We start from the raw sequence: 19,063 nt of genomic DNA, 5'->3' as shown, positions 1-19,063 counted from the left end.
CTGCTCTTCTTTGTGTTGGCTGGGGTAGGTAGGAGAATGGAGAATAGAAATATTTGAATGCTGCTCCTAGCCTAGGCTAGGAGCCTTGAATGGCGAGGGACTGGATCAAGCAGGGCTCCTCAAACATCTTTCTCAAGCTTTATGTGATGTCACTAAGTAGTCTTTCCAGAATGGTGGCTTCAGGGTAATCAAACTGCTTACATGATGACTCAGGGCTCCAGAGATGTGTGTACTAAGGACAGAGAAAAAGCCACATGGAATTTGCATTTTTTTTTTTTTTTTTTTTTGAGACAGAGTCTTTCTCTGTCGCCCAGGCTGGAGTGCACTGGCCCAATCTTGCCTCACTGCAACCTCCACCTCCCGGGTTCAAGCAGTTCTCCCTGCCTCAGCCTCCTGAGTAGCTGGGATTACAGGTTCCCACCACTATGCCTGGCTAATTTTTATATCTTTAGTAGAGATGGGGTTTCGCCATATTGGTCAGGCTGGTCTCAAACTCCTGACCTCAAATAATCTGCCCACCTCAGCCTCCCAGAGTGCTAGGATTACCAGCGTAAGCCACCGTGCCTGGCCCTTTTTTTGTTTTTTGTTGTTTTTTTTTTTTTGAGACAAGGTCTTACTGTATTGCCCAGGCTGAGTGCAGTGACACGATCACCGCACACTGCAGCCTCGACTGCCTGGCCTCAAGCAATCCTTTCACCTCTGCCTCAGAAGTAGCTGGGACGACAGGTGCACCATGATGCCCAGCAAATTTTTTTTGTAGAGATGGGGTTTCACTGTGTTGCTTAGGCTGGTCTTGAACTCTTGGACTCAAGCAATCCCCTTGCCTCAGCCTCCCAAAGTGCTGGGATTACAAGCATGAGCCATCACGCCTGGCCTGTATTACTTTTTGTGATAAGCCTCTCAAGTTGCACGGCATCCTGCCATTGCCTTCTATGTCTTTGAATAAGTCATTGTGGCCAGCCCATAATCAAGGGGAGGTCGAATTAGACTCCACCTTTTGTGGGAGCAATGTCAATGAACTTGCAAACATGTTTTAGAACCTTCACTCACCCAATCACTGTTCTGGAAATTTGAAAGAACCTGTAATCAAAATCGATAAAGTTGAGACTTGAATCCTTATTCTGAATGAGACAGGAACTGCTGTAGAGAGGAAAACCTATTAGATTGGCACAAAAATAATTGCAGTTTTTGCCATTACTTTTAAGGGCACAAAACCCAATTACTTTTGCATCAACCTTTAGAATATCATTGTCACTTCTTACATACAGGGATGAAGATGAAGGTTTGAAAGAGGATCCTTCTCACAGCAATGTAAAGCAAAGCATTGCAAGTCCTCAAAAGGGCAGAATTCTGAGCTGCATGTCTGTTCTTTGAATGGGTGCAAGTGGGAATCTTGCAAAAGGGAGGAGACGTAACAGATGATGTCAATATGGACATGAGTCGGTACACGCTTTGCTTGTATTTCAAGCTTGTGCCCTCATTGCTTCTTCACTCTGTTCTGGCTTGTCCCCTCTGAGGACAAGCTGGTTAGAAATTTGCCACTGATTCTCCATTTGCCATTTTTAGACCTTATTTCCTTAGCTCCTCCCACAATTGTGTAAAGTATCATTTCTATCATAAATTTAATAAACGTTTTATTCCATAATACTGGTAGTGCTTTTGTTATCTGATTGAATTCTGACTAAGAAGAAAACAGCTGGCCAAGTGCAGTGGCTCACCCCTGTAATCCCAGCACTTTGGGAGGCTGAGGCGGGTGGATCACCTGAGGTCAGGAGTTCAAGACCAGCCTGGGCAACATGGTGAAGCCCTGTCTCTACTAAAAATACAAAAATTAGCCGGGCGTGGTGGTGGGTGCCTATAATCCTAGCTACTTGGGAGGCTGAGAATTGCTTGAGCCTGGGAGGTGGAGGTTGCAGTGAGCTGAGATCATGCCACTGCACTCCAGCCTGGGGACAGAGTGAGACTCTGTCTAAAAAAAAAAAAAAAAAAAAAAAAGGAAAACAGCATCGTATTATTTTAGAAAATATTCTTTTTTTGGCATATGTAGCTTGAATGGTTGTTCGCTATCTGCAATATGAAGCTTCAACTAGGATGGCAGCTATAAGCCATGGGATGATTTAAAACCTAATGGTGCTTCCAGAACACTTTGCAGTGACCACTGTTAAAATAACATTAAGCTGGGTGTGGTGGCTCACGCCTGTAATCCCAGCACTTTGGGAGGCCGAGACAGGCAGATGACCTGAGGTCAGGAGTTCAAGACCAGCCTGGCCAACATGGTGAAACCCGTCTCTACTAAAAATACATAAAGATGTGTGGTGGCAGGCACCTGTAATCCCACCTACTTGGGAGGCTGAGGCAGGAGAATCGCTTGAACCCAGGAGGCGGAGGTTACAGTGAGCTAAGATCATGTCATTGCACTCCAGCCTGGGTGACAGAGCCAGACTCCATTTTTGTTTTTGTTTTTTTAAAGGCAGGGTGCTGTGGCTCACACCTGTAATCCCAGCACTTTGGGAGGCTGACATGGGGGAATCACAAGGTCAGGAGTTTGAGACCAGTCTGGCCAACATGTGAAACCCCGTCTCTGCTAAAAATACAAAAATTAGCCAGGTGTGGTGGCGGATGCCTATAATCCTGGCTACTTGGGAGGCTGAGACAGGAGAATTGCTTGAAACCTGAAGGCGGAGGTGGCAGTGAGCCAAAATCGTGCCACTGCACTCCAGCCTGAGCGAAAAAGCAGAACTCCACGTAAAAAATAAATAAGTAAATAAAAACAAAAAACAAAATAACATCTAAAGATGAATAAAGTATAGGTTAATAATATGCAGTACAACATATGTTTTTCTTCTGCTAGACCAGGAGCTGGCAAACTTTTTCCAAAAGGGGCCCAATAGTGGACATTTTAGGATTTGAGAGTTTGTTGCAAAGCCCTAAAAGTGCCATTGTAGTTTGAAACGAGAGACAATGCCTGTGTCGTTGAAAAGAGTCAAACTCTGTAAAATATTTGAAGAGATTTGTTCTGAGCCAAATATGAGGACCGTGACCTGTGACACAGCCCCAGCAGATCCTGAGAACATGTACTCAAGGTAGTGGGCCTACTGCTTGGTTTTATTTGTTTCAGGGAGACATAAGACATCAATGAATACATGTACGGTGTATATTGGTTCAGTCCGGAAACATGGGACAACTTGAAGGGAGGGACTTCCAGGTCATAGGTGGATTCAAAGATTTTTGGTTTTTGAGACAAATTCTCACTCTGTCACCCAGGCTGGAGTACAGAGGCACAATCTTGGCTCACTGCAACCTCTGCCTCCCAGGTTCAAGCAGTTCTCCTGTCTCAGCCTCCCAAGTAGCTGGGATTACAGGCGTGTGCCACCACACTTGGCTAATTTTTGTATTGTTAGTAGAGACGATGTTTCACCATTTGACCAGGCTGGTCTTGAACTCCTGACCTCAGGTGATCTGCCTGCTTGGGCCTCCCAAAGTGCTGGGATTACAGGGGTGAGCCACCATGCTGGCCTCAAAGATTTTTTCATTGGCAATTGGTGAAAGAATTATTATCTAAAGACCTAGAATCAATAGAAAGGATGGGTTAAGGTAAGGAGTTGTGGCGATTCAGGTTTTATCATGCAGATGAAGCCTCTAGGTAGGTAGCCAGCTTTAGGGCTCTTATCAGACCTAAAAAGGTGCCAGGCTCCTAGTTCATTCTCTTCTGAATCAGGGAAAAGACCTGGAAAGGGAAGGGGATTCTCTACAGAATGCTGATTTTTCCACAAGAGACAAGCTTTACAGGGCCATTTCAAAATATGCCTAACTGGCCGGGCACGGTGGCTCAAGCCTGTAATCCCAGCACTTTGGGAGGCCGAGGTGGGTGGATCATGAGGTCAGGAGATGGAGACCATCCTGGCTAACATGGTGAAACCCCGTCTCTACTAAAAATACAAAAAACTAGCCGGACGTGGTGGCGGGTGCCTGTAGTCCAAGCTACTCGGAGGCTGAGGCGGGAGAATGGCGTGAACCCGGGAGGCGGAGCTTGCAGTGAGCCGAGATCGCGCCACTGCACTCCAGCCTGGGCGACACAGCGAGACTCCGCCTCAAAAAAAAACCAAAACCAACCAAACAAACAAAAAAACAAAATATGCCTAACAAAATACTTCAGTTTCTTTCAGGGCCTGCTATCTGTCATGTGATGCTATACTAGAGTCAGGTTGGAATTTGGTATCTTATTACTACAAGGAGTCTGTTCTGTCTGTCTCAAAAATCTCTGTTTTAATGTTAATGCTGGTCGGTGTTCCCTGAATTCCAAAGGGAGAAGAGCATAATGAGGCATATTCCATCCTCCACTTCCATCATGGCCCCAACTGGATTTCCAGGTTTACTTTGGAATGCTCTTGGCAGAGGGTGGAGCATCTGTCAGTCAGTTGAGGGGCTTAGAATTTTATTTTTGGTTTATACCTGATTGAATGAGTGAGGCTATATTACAATGTAACTTATTTACAAACACAGGCTATGGGCAGAATTGGGCCTGTGGGTCTTGATTTGCTGACCAGTGCTCAGAGGCTAGCAGGCATTCTGCAAACGCAGACCTGAGGGAGGAAAAATCTGTGCATTGGAAACAATGACTTTCCGGAAGAGCAGAGAGGATAAATAAAGCAAGCAAGTGTGTGAAAGAAATAAGAGCTGACCTGCTTGAAGTGTAATATTATGCAATAGGAAAGATGTCAGAGAAAAAACAGGAGGAAAGAGGAGAAAATGTTAATATCTAAGAAACTGAGATTTAAGTAAAATTGTGATTTTTTTTTTCTTTTCTGTGGTGGGAAATGTGTGCTGCAAAAGGTGTGATTGTTTTATGTTGGAGGGGCATGAGCAATGTCATGTTTTTACGCTATTTTAAAAATAGTAAATCTGGCTCAGGCTTCACTTGCCAAGGTTGACAAGGTAGATGCAGTCATTTGTGTGTTCCCATGAGCCAGGGAGGCAGGAGTTCCCTCTCATTTCCTAGTTTGGTTTGAGATCTCATGGTATTGTAGGAGTTATTAAGACATTATTTAAGGCAGACAGAGAGGAAAAGGGGTCCTTGGGAAGTTTTCGTGTTTTAAAGCATCTCTGGAAATTTTCTTCTAAAGCCCTGGCTCTTAAAGCCAGGCAGGCAACCTTTGATATGCAAATACAGGCCAGTAGAAACTGGGTCCACTCAAACATGGCGATTTCCCCCCCTTCTTGTCCTTGCCCCACATAGAGCTGGCAACATGACCGCCCCCACATATCCCCACGTGTGTAGAACATCATGGCGCCCTTCATTTGCATATTAAAGGGCTAGGGTGGAAGGGCCAGCTTTTTCATGGGCTCCGTGAATGACATGCCTAGTCAAACCAATCCCCTGAGCCCTGTGCAAATAAAACACCGCCTTCTCCAGCCTCTGTATATCTGTGGCAGGTGGGGTTCCCTCTCTCTCGGCTTTGGAATCCCACTCCCTCTGTCTCTCTCTATACAGGGGAGCTTTTTCCTTCTCCCTTCCTTCTTGCCCCTTCTTGCCCATTAAACTCTCTACTCCTTAAAACCACTCCACGTGTGTCCATGTTGTTTTATATAATTCAAGGTAAGACAAGAGCCCTGGTGTTCCTCCACTCACTGGAGGCTTATCAATGGCTTACACAGTCCAGGAAAATGGCGAAGGTTTCTGGCACTCAAGGCGAGATCGTCACTATGGTGTCCAGCCCGACTATGGGATTGTTGCTAAGGCTTTTGAAGCCACAGCCCTTGGGACTCAGGCCTCAGCCACTTCCCCTGGGTGAGGAGGCACCAACTCTCAACCCGAAGCCTGAGGAATCTTACCTCAGGTTAGCCTCATAGCACCAAAGCACCACCCAGCCAGTCCTCCCCACTCTGGAACAACATAGCTACTTGCAAAGTAGTTGTTCCTAGAATGTTTTCCCCAAACCCCTCTGAGCAGCCAGCTGAATATGGCCCTATTTAGAAAGGACGTATCTCCACTAAAATCCTGACCTCTGGGCAAGTCCTTCAGGATGCCAAGTCTGATTTGGGGATGTAATCAGGGTGTTCTGCTGGCCCCACGGCCGTCAGCTGTCTTTTTTGACCCTGGAACAAATGCCCCTCAGTGAGAGACAGGACTAACTGGATTTCTTAGGCTGACTAAGAATCCCTAAGCCTAGCTGGGAAAGTGACCGCTTCCACCTTTAAACACGGGGCTTGCAACTTAGCTCACACCCGACTAACCAGATAGTAAGGAGAACTCACTAAAATGCTAATTAGGCAACAACAGAAGGTAAAGAAATAGCCAATCATCTGTTGCCTGAGAGCACAGCGGCAGGGACGAGGATCCGTATATAAACTCAGGCATTCGAGCTGGCAACGGCAACCCCCTTCGGGTCCCCTCCCTTTGTAAGGGAGCTCTGTTTTCACTCTATTTCACTCTATTAAAATAATCTTGCAACTGCACTCTTCTGGTCCGTGTTTGTTACGGCTCGAGCTGAGCTTTTGCTCGCCATCCTCCACTGCTCTTTGCTGCCGTCCCAAAGCCACCGCTGACTTCCATCCCTCCGGATCCAGCAGGGTGTCCTCTGTGCTCCTGATCCAGTGAGGCACCCATTGCCGCTCCTGATGGGGTAAAGGCTTGCCATTGTTCCTGCACGACTAAGTGCCTGGGTTCGTCCTAAGCGAGCTGAACACTAGTCACTGGGTTCCACGGTTCTCTTCCGTGTCCCATGGCTTCTAATAGAGCTATAACACTCACCGCATGGCCCAAGATTCCATTCCTTGGAATCCGTGAGGCCAAGAACCCCAGGTCAGAGAACACCAGGCTTGCCACCATCTTGGGAGCTCTGGGAGCAAAGATCCCCGGTAACATCAGGATGGGGCAAATATTAATTCCTTCCTGATAGACAAGAAGAAATAGGCACAAAAATATCGGTAGATTTTCCTACTACTGTAAATTCTCAATAAATCTTCATGCTACATATGTAAAATACCTTTTGCTGTTAAAAGAAACTGATTAGAGGCCTGGGCATGGTGGCTCATGCCTGTAATCCCAGCGCTTTGGGAGGCTGAAGTGGGTGGATCACCTGAGACCAGGAGTCTGAGACCAGCCTTGCCAACATGGTGAACCCTGTCTCTACTAAAAATACAAAAAGTAACCGGGCCTAGTGGTACATGTCTGTAATCCCAGCTACTCGGCAGGCTAAGGCATGAGGATCGCTTGAACCTGGGAGGCAGATGTTACAGTGAGCTGAGATCATGCTACTGCACTCCAGCCTGGGTGACAGAGCGAGACTTTGTCTCCAAAAAAAAAAAAAATGAAAACAAAAAACAAAACAAAAAAACCCTCATGAGAATCAAGTGAGATTGTGTATGGGAAAGTTTGCTTTCTTTTTCTTCCTGTCTGTAAAGCACGGATGTGAAAAATACTCAGTTTTCTTGATGTAGAATGTTCACAGAAAAATGAGGAGAGAGCAAATGGGTTTTCTTTTCATTTGTTTCAGGATGGGAGGAGTTAAACAGGAAATATTGCTATCTTGCAGATCTGTGAATTTGCTGACTTTTTTTTTTCTTTTGAACTTCTAAATATGGTTAGTTTCTTGAGTTCCTGAAAATGGGACAGCAGTTGTTTATTTATTTATTTTTTGAGACAGAGTCTGGCTGTGTGTCCCAGGCTGGAGTGCAGTGACGTGATCTCGGCTTACTACAACCTCCACCTCCTGGTTTCAAGCAATTATCCTGCCTCAGCCTCCCGAGTAGTTGGGATTACAGGCGCACACCATCACACCAGGCTAATTTTTGTATTTTTAGTAGAGATGGGTGTCAGGCCTCTGTGCCCAAGCTAAGCCATCATATCCCCTGTGACCTGCACATATACGTCCAGATGGCCTGAAGTAACTGAAGAATCACAAAAGAAGTGAAAATGGCCGGTTCCTGTCTTAACTGATGACATTACTTGTGAAATTCCTTCTCCTGGCTCAGAAGCTCCCCCACTAAGCACCTTGTGACCTCTGACCCTGCCCACCAGAGAAAAACCCCCTTTGACTGTAATTTTCCACTATCTACCCAAATCCTATAAAATGGCCCCACCCCATCTCCCTTTGCTGACTCTCTTTTCAGACTCAGCTCGCCTGCACCCAGGTAAAATAAATAGCCTTGTTGCTCACACAAAGCCTGTTTGGTGGTCTCTTCACACAGACGTGCGTGACAATGGGGTTTCACCATGTTGGCTAGGCTGGTCTCTAACTCCTGACCTTGTGATCTGCATACCTCATCCTCCCAAAGTGCTGGGATTACAGTGGCATGAGCCACTGTACCTGGCCTGGGCCAGCTGTTTGTAAGGAAATCAAGATATTGTTTCTAAATTCTGATGATCTCCTCCAAAATGGAGGCAGAGAAGATTCAGGAGCTAGGCTGGAGTGGTGGCTCATTCCCGTAATCCTAACAGTTTGGGAGGCTGAGGTGAGAGGATCACTTGAGCCCAGAAGTTTGAGACCAGCCTGGGCAGCATGATATGACCCGGCCGCTATTAAAAATGAAAAATTAGCAAGGTGTGGTGGTTGCACCTGTGGTCCCAGCTACTCAGGAGGCTGAGGCAGGAGAATTGCTTGAGCTCAGGAGGTTGAAGCTACAGTGAACTGATTGTACCACTGCACTCTAGGCCGGGTGACAGAGTGAGACCCTGTCTCAAAAAAATAAAAACAAACAAAACCAAAAGCAATTCCAGGAGCTGCCAAGTTAACACCATAGGTGTGCGATTCCTTGACCTATCTCCTCCTTAAAATACTGTTCCTAAGGTTCAGCCTAGAAGAGCCTGGACAGTAGGGCCTAACAGAGTGGAGATTACATGACTGGACCAGACCCCCTCTACAATCTGCATGTTCTGGAAAGGTGGGGATGCAAAATAGGGTTGTGTTTTTTTTTTTTTTTTTTTTTTTTGAGAAGGAGTCTTGCTCTGTCGCCCAGGCTGAAGTGCAGTGGCACGATCTCGGCTCACTGCAAGCTCCACCTCCCGGGTTCATGCCATTCTCCTGCCTCAGCCTCCTGAGTAGCTGGGACTACAGGCGCCCACTACCACGCCTGGCTAATTTTTTTGTATTTTTAGTAGAGACGGGGTTTCACCGTGTTAGCCAGGATGGTCTCAATCTCCTGACCTTGTGATCTACCCGCCTCGGCCTCCCAAAGTGCTGGGATTACAGGTGTGAGCCACCGCGCCCGGCCTAGGGTTATGTTTAAGAGCATAGGTGAAAGGGGAAGCTTCCTTCTAGGTCTTCTCTTTGTTAACTGTGTGAACTCTGTGCCTGGGCCTCACTGTCTGTAAGCTTCAGGTTCCTGTCCCTGAAATGGAGGTAATGAGAGCATCCTACCTCCTGTAACTGAGTGTAGTGTGGAGCAGTAGTGAAGCATGGATGTGGAGCTGGACTGACTGGTTTCCAAGCACTGCTGGCTGTTTTTTCCTTCTTCTTTTTTTTTTTTTTTGGGATGGAGTCTTACTCTGTCACCCATGCTGGAGTGCAAGGGCACGATCTCGGCTCACTGCAACCTCCGCCTCCTGGGTTCAAGCAATTCTTCTGCCTCAGCCTCCCGAGTAGCTGAGACTACAGGTGTGAACCACCATGCCCAGCTGATTTTTGTATTTTTAGTAGAGACAGTTTTCACCATATTGGCCAGGCTGCTCTTGAACTCCTGACCGCGTGATCTGCCCGCCTTGGCCTCCCAAAGTGCTGGGATTACAGACATGAGCCACCGCACCCAGCCCTACTGCTGGCTTGATTGCCTATGAGCTCTGTGTGAGCTTGGTCAAGTTCTTTACCTCTGTAGGCCCTAGTTTCCCCATATGGAGAATGGAGGTAACAAGAAGACCTAGCTCTTAGTGTTGCTATTTTTCTTTTTTTTCTTGAGGTGGAATCTCACTCTGTCACCCAGGCTGGAGTGCAATGGCTCAATCTTGGTTCTCTGCAACCTCCACTTCCCGGGTTCAAGTGATTCTCCTGCCTCAGCCTCCCCAGTAGCTGGGATTACAGGTGTCCACCACCACACCTGGCTAATTTTTTTTTTTTTTCTTATTTTTAGTAGAGATGGGGTTTGACCATATGGGCCAGGTTGGTCTCGAACTCCTGACCTCAGAGAATCCGTCCACCTCGGCCTCCCAAAGTGCTGGGATTATAGGCATGAGCCACGGTGCCCAGCCAATAAATTAATAAATTAATAGAGGTAAATGAGGACAGTGCCAAGGACCTAGTAGAACTCAGTAAATGTTAGTTCTTTGTGCTATCATTAGAAGCAGAAAAGAAATTGGAGGAACCAATGTCAAAAGGCCTTAGTAGGCCTTTAGTGATGATACCCAGCATCCTGGTGAATATGAAGGGAATGCAGGGTACAAGACAATCTTACAAGGCATGGCTTCTTTGCCAGGAAAAGTCCCTTGAACAGACATCTGTACTCCACTTATAGATGGGTGCTGGGAATCTAATCATTAGAGAACAAATTCATCAGTTTAAGACAATATGTCTTGATTATCTATTGCTACCTAAAAACTACCCCCCACATTTAGTGACTTTAAATAACAACCATTTGTTTTTCACAGTTCTTTGGATTGTCTGGGCAGTTCTGCTTCACATGGTGTTGGTGGAGCCTGCAGTCACCTGGGGGGCTCAACTGGGTGGGACATTCAAGAGGGCTCACTCACAAGGCAGGCAGTCAGTGCTGGCTTCTGGCTGGGAGCTCAGCTGGAGCTGCCAAACAGGCATTTCTGTTCTCCTCTCCATACCCTCTCCATGTGGCTTTGGTTGCTCACAGCATGTGTCTGGGTTCCAAGAGGTAGCTAGCTGCCAGTTCTCTGAAAAGCTGGGCTCAAAAGTCCCAGAATGTCACTTCGGCTGCATTCTATTGTTCAGCCAGCCACGTGGCCAGCTCAAATGTAAAGAAAGGAAAAATAAGCTCCATCTCTTGATGTGAGGAACAGTATGTAAGGACAGGAAGGGGCCATCTTAGGAGACTAGCTACCTGTATTATTTATCTATTGCTGTGTAATAAATTACCCCCACATGTAGCCAGGTAAAACAATAAAACAATGAACATTTATGATCTCACATGGTTTCTGAGGGTCAGGAATCTGGGAATGGTTAGCTGAGTGGTTCTGATTTCAGAGTCTCTTAGGATGTTGCAGTCAAGCTGTCAGCCAGTGCTGCAGTTTCTGAAGGAGCTGGAGTATCCGCTTCTAATCTCACTCATGAGGCTGTTGGCAGGAGCTTCAGCTGCTTGCCACATGGTTTTCTCCATAGGGCTATTCATGACGTGGCTTTCCCCAGTGGGAATGGTTACCTAAGAAAAGAGGAAGAGAGGGAGAGAGACAAAGAGAGACAGACAAAGAGAGGGAGAAAGAGAGACAAAGCCCTTAATATGAAAGCCAAAATATTTTTATAACCTAGTCTTGGAAGTGATGTATTATCACTTCTGCTATATGCTATTGGTAATACAAATCAAACCAAGTATAATGCGGGAGAAATCAGATCAAACCAAGTATAACATGGGAGGCAGCTGCAAAAGGGTTTAGCTTGGGGATCACTGGCAGTCATTTTAGAGGCCACTTACCACACTGCTACACAATGGTGCTGTGCATAAGAAGCTTCCCAGGTTGGGCTTGGTGGCTCACTCCTATAACTCCAGCACTTTGGGAGGCCAAGACAGGAGGATCACTTGAGCTCACGAGTTCATGACCAGGTTGGGCAACATGGCAAAATCCTGTCCCTACAAAAAAATACAAAAATTAGCTGGGTGTTGTGGTGCACACCTGTAGTCCCAACTACTCAGGTGGCTGAGGTAGGAGGATTACTTGAACCCAGGAGGTTGAGGCTGCAGTGAACCCTGAGCATACCACTGCACTCCAGTCTGGGCAACACAACGAGACCCTGTCTCTAAAAAAAAAAAAAAATAAAATAAAAATCCCAAGAGCTTGTTACATATGCAGATTTCTTGGCTGAGATTCCAGTGTGGACCATACTTTGGGAAACCTTGGCCATACCAAGGCTTTAGTCTTTTTGATAGTGTGATGCCCAAACGGCTGCTAATTGTTTGCTGTGAGCACACGTTTACTTCAGTGAGTAGAAATGGGTTTTTCTTCTACCTCCCAGTAGGTTTTGATGCCTACTAAGCATGAAGGCTACAGCATTCTGGATTGTTTGGAGAAGATGCCACTGACAGTATAGATTTGGGGTTTTGGGTTCTTCACATTTATTTTTCCTAAACTGCAAATTCAAGCGATTGATTAGGTTACATGTTCCCAAGGTAAGAGTCCATATCAGTGGCTACCTACAAGCAGAGGCATATCATCATATGCATATATATTCGATGATGTCACTGCCACTGGATTTCATGAACATCCCCAGTAAGACACTAAGTTCTTTCTGGTTTGACTCATCACCATGAGAAATGCCTCTAAAATGTATTTTGATTCATCCCTCCCTTCTCACCCTCCTTCTTTCCTTCCCTCCCTTCCTTCCCTCCTTCCTTTTTTTCCAACAGAATACTTAGGTTGGAGTCACCTTTTGGTCTGTCTGCTTAAGTCACAATGATTCTCCCTTCTTTTCTGCTTCCCTTCCCAGTGTTCCCCACTAATTGTGTTTGAACCACATATCCCTGGACACCTGAACATAGCAAATAGGATCACTGTGGACACTCAACTTAAGCTGGGCAATTCCATTTCCTCCCTGGAGTTTGGACTTGGGACTGAAGGGGAGACAACAAGAGATTGATCTTTTTGCATCACTGGACTTGCCCCATGTAGGTGCAAAAATTGTGGTGAAACTGTCTCTCCACCACCACCCTGTTCCTTTCATTGTGTTGTCTATAGTTTAAAGAGTAAAACAGATGTTAGGAAGATTGGTTATAGAAGATGGGAGTGTGGCCAGGCGCAGTGGCTCACACCTATAATCCTAGCACTTTGGGAGGCCAAGGCCGGTGGATTGCCTGAGCTCGGGAGTTTGAGATCACCTTGGGCAACATGACGAAATCCTGTCTCTACTAAAATACAAAAAAATTAGCTGAATGTGGCGACGTGCTCCTGTAATCCCAGCTACTCGGGAGGGAGGCTGAGGCAAGAGAATTGCTAGAACCTGGGAAGTGGAGGTTGCAGTGAGCCGAGATGGTGCCACTGCACTCTACCTTGGGTGGCAGAGTGAGACTCTGTCTCTAAAAAGAAAAAAAGGAAGAAAGAAAGAAGATGGGAGTGTGATTTAGATTGCAGATGGCTTTCCATGTTTTTTATCAGCCTTTTCCTGAAGCTTGGCTTGGATTCCATGAGATTCCCATGTAGGCTTGTAATAATATGCCTCCCTACCTGTCTTTGAATTTAAGTTAGCTCCCATAGGTCTCTGTTACTTAACTACTAGTACAATCCATATATAGAAGCACTGTGGCTATATCTTTTTTTTTTCTTTGCGAGATGGAGTTTTGCTCTTGTTGCCCAGGCTGGAGTGCAATGGCGCAATCTCGGCTCACTGCAACCTCCGCCTCCCAGGTTCAGGTAATTTTCCTACCTCAGCCTCCTGAATAGCTGAGATTACAGGTATGCGCCACTACACCTGGCTAATTTTTTGTATTTTTAGTAGAGATGGGGTTTCTCCGTGGTGGTCAGGCTGGTCTTGAACTCCTGACCTCAGGTGATTCACCTGCCTCGGCCTCCCAAAGTGCTGGGATTACAGGTGTGAACCACCGCGCCTGGTCGCACCGTGGTTCTATCTTAACCTGGTGAGTTTAGGTGCTGGAAGAGAAGATGCTTGCTGAAGCTACATGTAGAATGAACACATGTACATAGGGTGATGAGAGTACTGAGCAGGGATTTCTACTCCACCTGGGAGTGCTGGCAAAGGTTTTGCAGGGCAGGTGATATTTGAGCTGAGGTTTGAAGGCTTCTGGGAACAATATTTTTAGTAAATTTTCTAGTAAACAATTGTTTGCTAGAAACAATAAGGGTATAAGTCTGTTGTGGCTAGGCTGGTGTGTAAAAGCACGAGAGAGAGCAATCGTAAAAACCAGAGATATAATTCGGTGTCAGAGAGGTCAAGAGTTTCTCATTCCATGCTATAAATAATAGGACATATTTTCAAAAGAGAAATGAAGATAATCTAAAAGCATAATTTGGAAACAATCGGTCTGGAATACCTCCTCATTATGGATTCATTTGCTACGTACTGTGGTAGCGCTGACCCTTGTAAATGCATTTGAAATTCAAATGACTCTCACATATACCTTCTATGAGGTTTGGCGTATACTTTAGAGGAAGCTATTGGAAACAATCAATAATCTTTCATTCTGGTTGCAATATTTCTGTGGCATGTAAATAGCATTAAGAAAAAGACCTCCACCATCACATTTGATTCAGGCATATGTGAATTACAAACAAAAGCAATTTGAAGTTAATTTAATGGTAGTGGGAGATTCATTATTTACTGTTCTTTGGCTATACACAGTGTAGTAAGGTAGATTTCTATATTATTATTATTTTGCCTCATATTCTCTTTGCCTTTCACAGTCATGGTTTAATGTATTTCCTGGGATCCTGGCTCTCTCATTTTCATTTTTTCTCTCATTTGCTTTTTTTTCTTATATAATTATGATTGTATTTGAAATTTAATTCTTTTCTTCATTTGTTTGTTTTTACATGCTGTAACTATACATCTCTCATTTTCTTTCACGTGGGCAAAGTTAACTGTGAATTATTCGTGGATTTGTAACCAGATTACTGGGTCACATGGACCCTTAGTTTTCCACCTTCTTCTTCCATTTGCTGCTCACTGACATATCCATTGGTAATTATCCAGGGACGAAGGAGGAAAAAGAACTGGAAGAGTTAAAAGTTGGTGATTTTTGAGTAAATTTGATGAAAAATTAGTGAGAAAAGGATTTGAAACTCCTGGCTATAAGAAGAACTTTGATCATCAATGGAGTTGATTTATTTGGGAATACTGACTTTCCTGATTAGACTACTAGGTTGTGGAGGGAAAGGCTAACAGGATTCTAAAGACAAACACAGTTTTGGGTAAAACTTGTGTTTTGCCCATACTTAAAAGAGTTTTGGACCCTGGGGTTCTTTTCTGAAGTTTTAGCAAGCTGTAAGGAAAAAGTTTTCTTTTAAGAAGATGGGCCTGGCTGAGTGTAGCAGCACATGCCTGCAGTCTCAGGTATATGGAGGCGGAGGGAAGAAGATTGCTTGAGCCTGGGAGTTGAAGGCTGCAGTGAACTGTGGTTGTGACCTGGGCAACAGAGTGTGACCCTGTCTCTAAAGGAAGAAGAAGAAAAGAAGAGGAAAGAAGGAAGAAGAAGGAAGAAGGAAGAAGAAGAAGAAGTAGAGGGGGAGGAGGAGGAGGAAGAGGAGGAGAAGGGAGAAGGAGGTGAAGGAAGAGGAGGAGGAGGAGGAAGAAGAAGAACAACAACAACAACAGTCTAATGGGGAACCGTAGACCACACCTCATGGGATAGCTTGCTTTTCATTTGTGAGAGCAGGACAGCCAGAGTTCCCACTCTCTTTACTGAAAGTTGAAGGTAGGTGATATGACTTTCAGGTCATGGATGTGTGTCTCCACTTTGCCACATGGCTAGCGTTATCACATAGCTAGTGTTGGATCACTAGCTATGTGATAACAACGAAAGCAATACAAATAATAAAAACAACACTGGTGATTTATTGTGCTATTGTTATATGGTAGACATTTTACTTACATTTTTATTCTTTGTTCTTGCAAAAAGACTTAGGATATAGGGAAATCATCATGTCTAGTTACTACATAGGAAACCTGAGTCAGAGAGATTAGTGTGCCAAGATTACCTGGTGAGTAATGGGCAGAAGGCTAACTCTGGAGCCTTTGTTTTTAACCACTCTGTTATACTTCTGCTGGGGCTCAGAAAGTGATACTTCAAAGTATGGCACTTTGGCATACTGAGCACTTTAAAATTAAAGGATTGAAAACAAAAATCTCCTGGAGGGGTGCATCATTCCTGGAGGTACTGCAATACCAATCAATGTGTGGAGTGGATGGAGCAAGCTCCTATTCTATCTCCCTGCTCCAAAAATCCATTTAGTATATTGCCCTTGGATAGAGGACACATCAAATATTAAACTGGTAAGAACAGCTACTACACTTGATCTTAGCCAAAGGTTGAGAAGCAATAAATTAAAGGATGTCAGAAGGCCTCAGAAGCAACCTCAGAACCAAAATCTCTTAGATTTCCTGCCTTGCTGTCTCTTACCCTTCATTCTGTCTTGAAGCAAGTCATAGAAACCAGAATTCCTCTTCCTCAGGGTGGGTCATAGAAACTAGAACTTCTCCTTTCCAAAGCCAGCCATCATAAAAACTAGAATAATTACTATAACCTTTCTTTTTTTTTTTTTTTGAGACGGAGTCTTGCTCTGTCACCCGGGCTGGAGTGGCTGGGACTACAGGCGCCCGCCACCTCGCCTGGCTAGTTTTTTGTATTTTTTTAGTAGAGACGGGGTTTCACCATGTTAGCCAGGATGGTCTTGATCTCTTGACCTTGTGATCCACCCGTCTCAGCCTCCCAAAGTGCTGGGATTACAGGCTTGAGCCACCGCGCCCGGCCTACTGTAACCTTTCTTTACCATTCTGGCTAGGAGCTGGCCATAAAGAAATTCTCTGGCTTATCCTTGTGCAATATTAGGTCAGAAGATTGTCATTCCAGAGGGGTCCTGCCTCATCCATACCTAGGAGGAAGAAATGCTACAACACAGAGGGCAAGAAGAATCTGCATAGGCCTTGTTGGGTTTCCCCATGCAGTCTATTAGCATTGGGTCATACTCTTTTAGTTCAATCATATTTCTACATGGCTATCCATTTTTCATCCAGTCTAAGCATAAAAATGGACAGCTGGCTGGATACGGTGGCTCACACCTGTAATTCGAGCACTTTGGGAGGCCAAGGTGGGCGGATCACCTGAGGTCAAGAGTTTGAGACCAGCCTGGCCAACATGGGGAAACCCCGTCTCTACTAAAAATACAAAAATTAGCCGGGCGTGGTGGTGGGCCCCTGTAATTCCAGCTACTTAGGAGGCTGAGGCAGGAGAATTCTTGAACCTGGGAGATGGAGGTTGCGATGGGCTGAGGTTGTACCACTGCACTCCAGCCTGGGCAACAAGAGCGAAACTCCATCTCAAAAAAAACAAAAACAAAAACAAACCAGACAACTTTCCCTATATCTTTGGGTGTTCATTCTAAAGGCTCCTGTGTCACATAAAACTTTGATTAAATAAATTTGTTATGCTTTTCTCCTGTTAACCTGTCTTTGTTATAGGAGTGTCAGTCGTGACCCTTATGATGGGGGAGGAAAAATATCACATCTTTCTGTCCCTACACTTTTCTCCCAGAACTCAATTACCTAGTCTTTCTTTTTACAAAATGAAGACTCATGATTGTTCTGACACCCTCCTTCTGTTTGAGAGGATCAAATGAGATTGTGAAGGGGGAAATGTCTTGAAGACTATAAAGTAGCAGAAAAATATAAGCAATTATTAAGATGGACATGCCGGAAGAAAGAGAGCCAGAGAGCAGGCTCCCTGGAGTGAGAATTAGACTTTGACCTTCAACAAAAGGGCTGCCCTGCATGTGCTGACAGCCCAAGCTGGGAACCTGGGTCCTTCTTCCACAGCTGTCAGAATGGCAGGGACAGGGGACCGGCGCCAGGCCTGGGCATCCAGGCGTGAGTGACAAGGCACTCTTCACTAGAGTCTCTGGGCAGATTCACTAAGAGCTTGACCTTTTGAATGTAAAACACTTGTCAGGTTGCCAAGTGCCAGCCAGTCAGGGAATGGATTCAGCCAGGATAATAGTATTTCTGTGGCTTTCTCAGGGATGCTTGCTCTGTGACTGTGGCCTACAGGGTGTCTTTTGGAGAGAAATGACTTCTACCAAACTCAGGGTATACCTGAAAACAGGAAACTCTCCACCATCTGGTTGGTGTTTCTCTTTCCCTCCCTCTATGTATGTATATGTGTGTGTGTGTGTGTGTGTGTGTGTGTATATATATTTTTTTTTAAAGAGACAAGGTCTTGCTCTGTCACCCAGGCTGCAGGACAGTGGCATGACCCTAACTCACTATGGCCTTGAGCTCATGGGCTCAAGCAATCCTCCTGCCTCAGCCTCCCAAAGTGTTGGGGTGACAGGCATGCACCACTGCACTGGTCTCTCAATTTTTAAAAACCTTGTCTCCATTTTATAAATGTCATGCTTTCTGTAATTTGTATTAAAAGACATAGTTATATATGTTTTTCATTGACTAACTATAAAATTTTGTCATTTATCTGAATAAGTATTCTCAAATGATATTCCTTACCTTGCCCTCCCCTACCCCAGTTCTAGAAAAATCTCTCTGGGTAGGACTAGGGGACAAGGAATGCTTATTCTCTTGGGAGTCATTAATATAAATACTATGCTTATAGAAGTGTCTTAGTTGATGCATTTGGACAAGAGAGTTCTATGAAAAATAAAATAGGGGACTGTTCTAAGAACTGGTTTTTAAAATTTTTTTATTTTTAGTAGAGACAAGGTCTCACTATGTTGCCCAGACTGGTCTTGAACTCCTGAGCTCAAGCAGTCTGCTTGCCTCCATCTCCCAACGTGTTGGCATTACAGGCATAAGCCACCGCCTCTGGCCTATAAACTTGTTATTGAAGGAAAGTTTTCCTTTAGGAGCCAAGCCACAGAGGCTAGCATAAGTTAGTGATTTTCAGTTATACATGTACAGCTACTGATTATTGCCTAGACTATGAATTCAAATCATGGTTGCTTAAAGGTTTACAATTCAATTGTAAAATGGCTATAAATGCCTCCTATCTTGGATTACACTCCCTTTTGCCTCCTGACTTTGCTCTTCCTTCTATCAAGTGCTTTGGGAGGCTGAGGTGGGAGGATCAAGAGATGAAGGTGGCCCACAACTGTAATCCCAGCACTGTGAGAGGCTGAGGCAGGCGGACCACTTGAGGCCAGGAGTTCCAGACCAGCTTGGCCAATGTGGTGAAACTCCACTAAAAATAGAGAAATTAAGCAATGTAGTGATGCATG

General features: G+C 45.1%; 1 non-coding gene across 1 annotated transcript; it reads right to left on the bottom strand.

The window, feature by feature from the left end:
* Window positions 1–15,971: 15,971 nt before the first annotated feature.
* On the bottom strand, window positions 15,972–16,160 carry LOC111547235. The gene has a single exon (XR_002733058.1). It is a non-coding gene; the product is annotated as a U2 spliceosomal RNA (small nuclear RNA).
* Window positions 16,161–19,063: the final 2,903 nt, after the last annotated feature.

Source organism: Piliocolobus tephrosceles, chromosome 4 (assembly GCF_002776525.5).
Source record: "Piliocolobus tephrosceles isolate RC106 chromosome 4, ASM277652v3, whole genome shotgun sequence".
NCBI lineage: Eukaryota > Metazoa > Chordata > Mammalia > Primates > Cercopithecidae > Piliocolobus > Piliocolobus tephrosceles.
The sequence above is the reverse complement of the archived record's forward strand: the minus strand, read 5'-3'. Positions and strand labels throughout refer to the sequence as shown.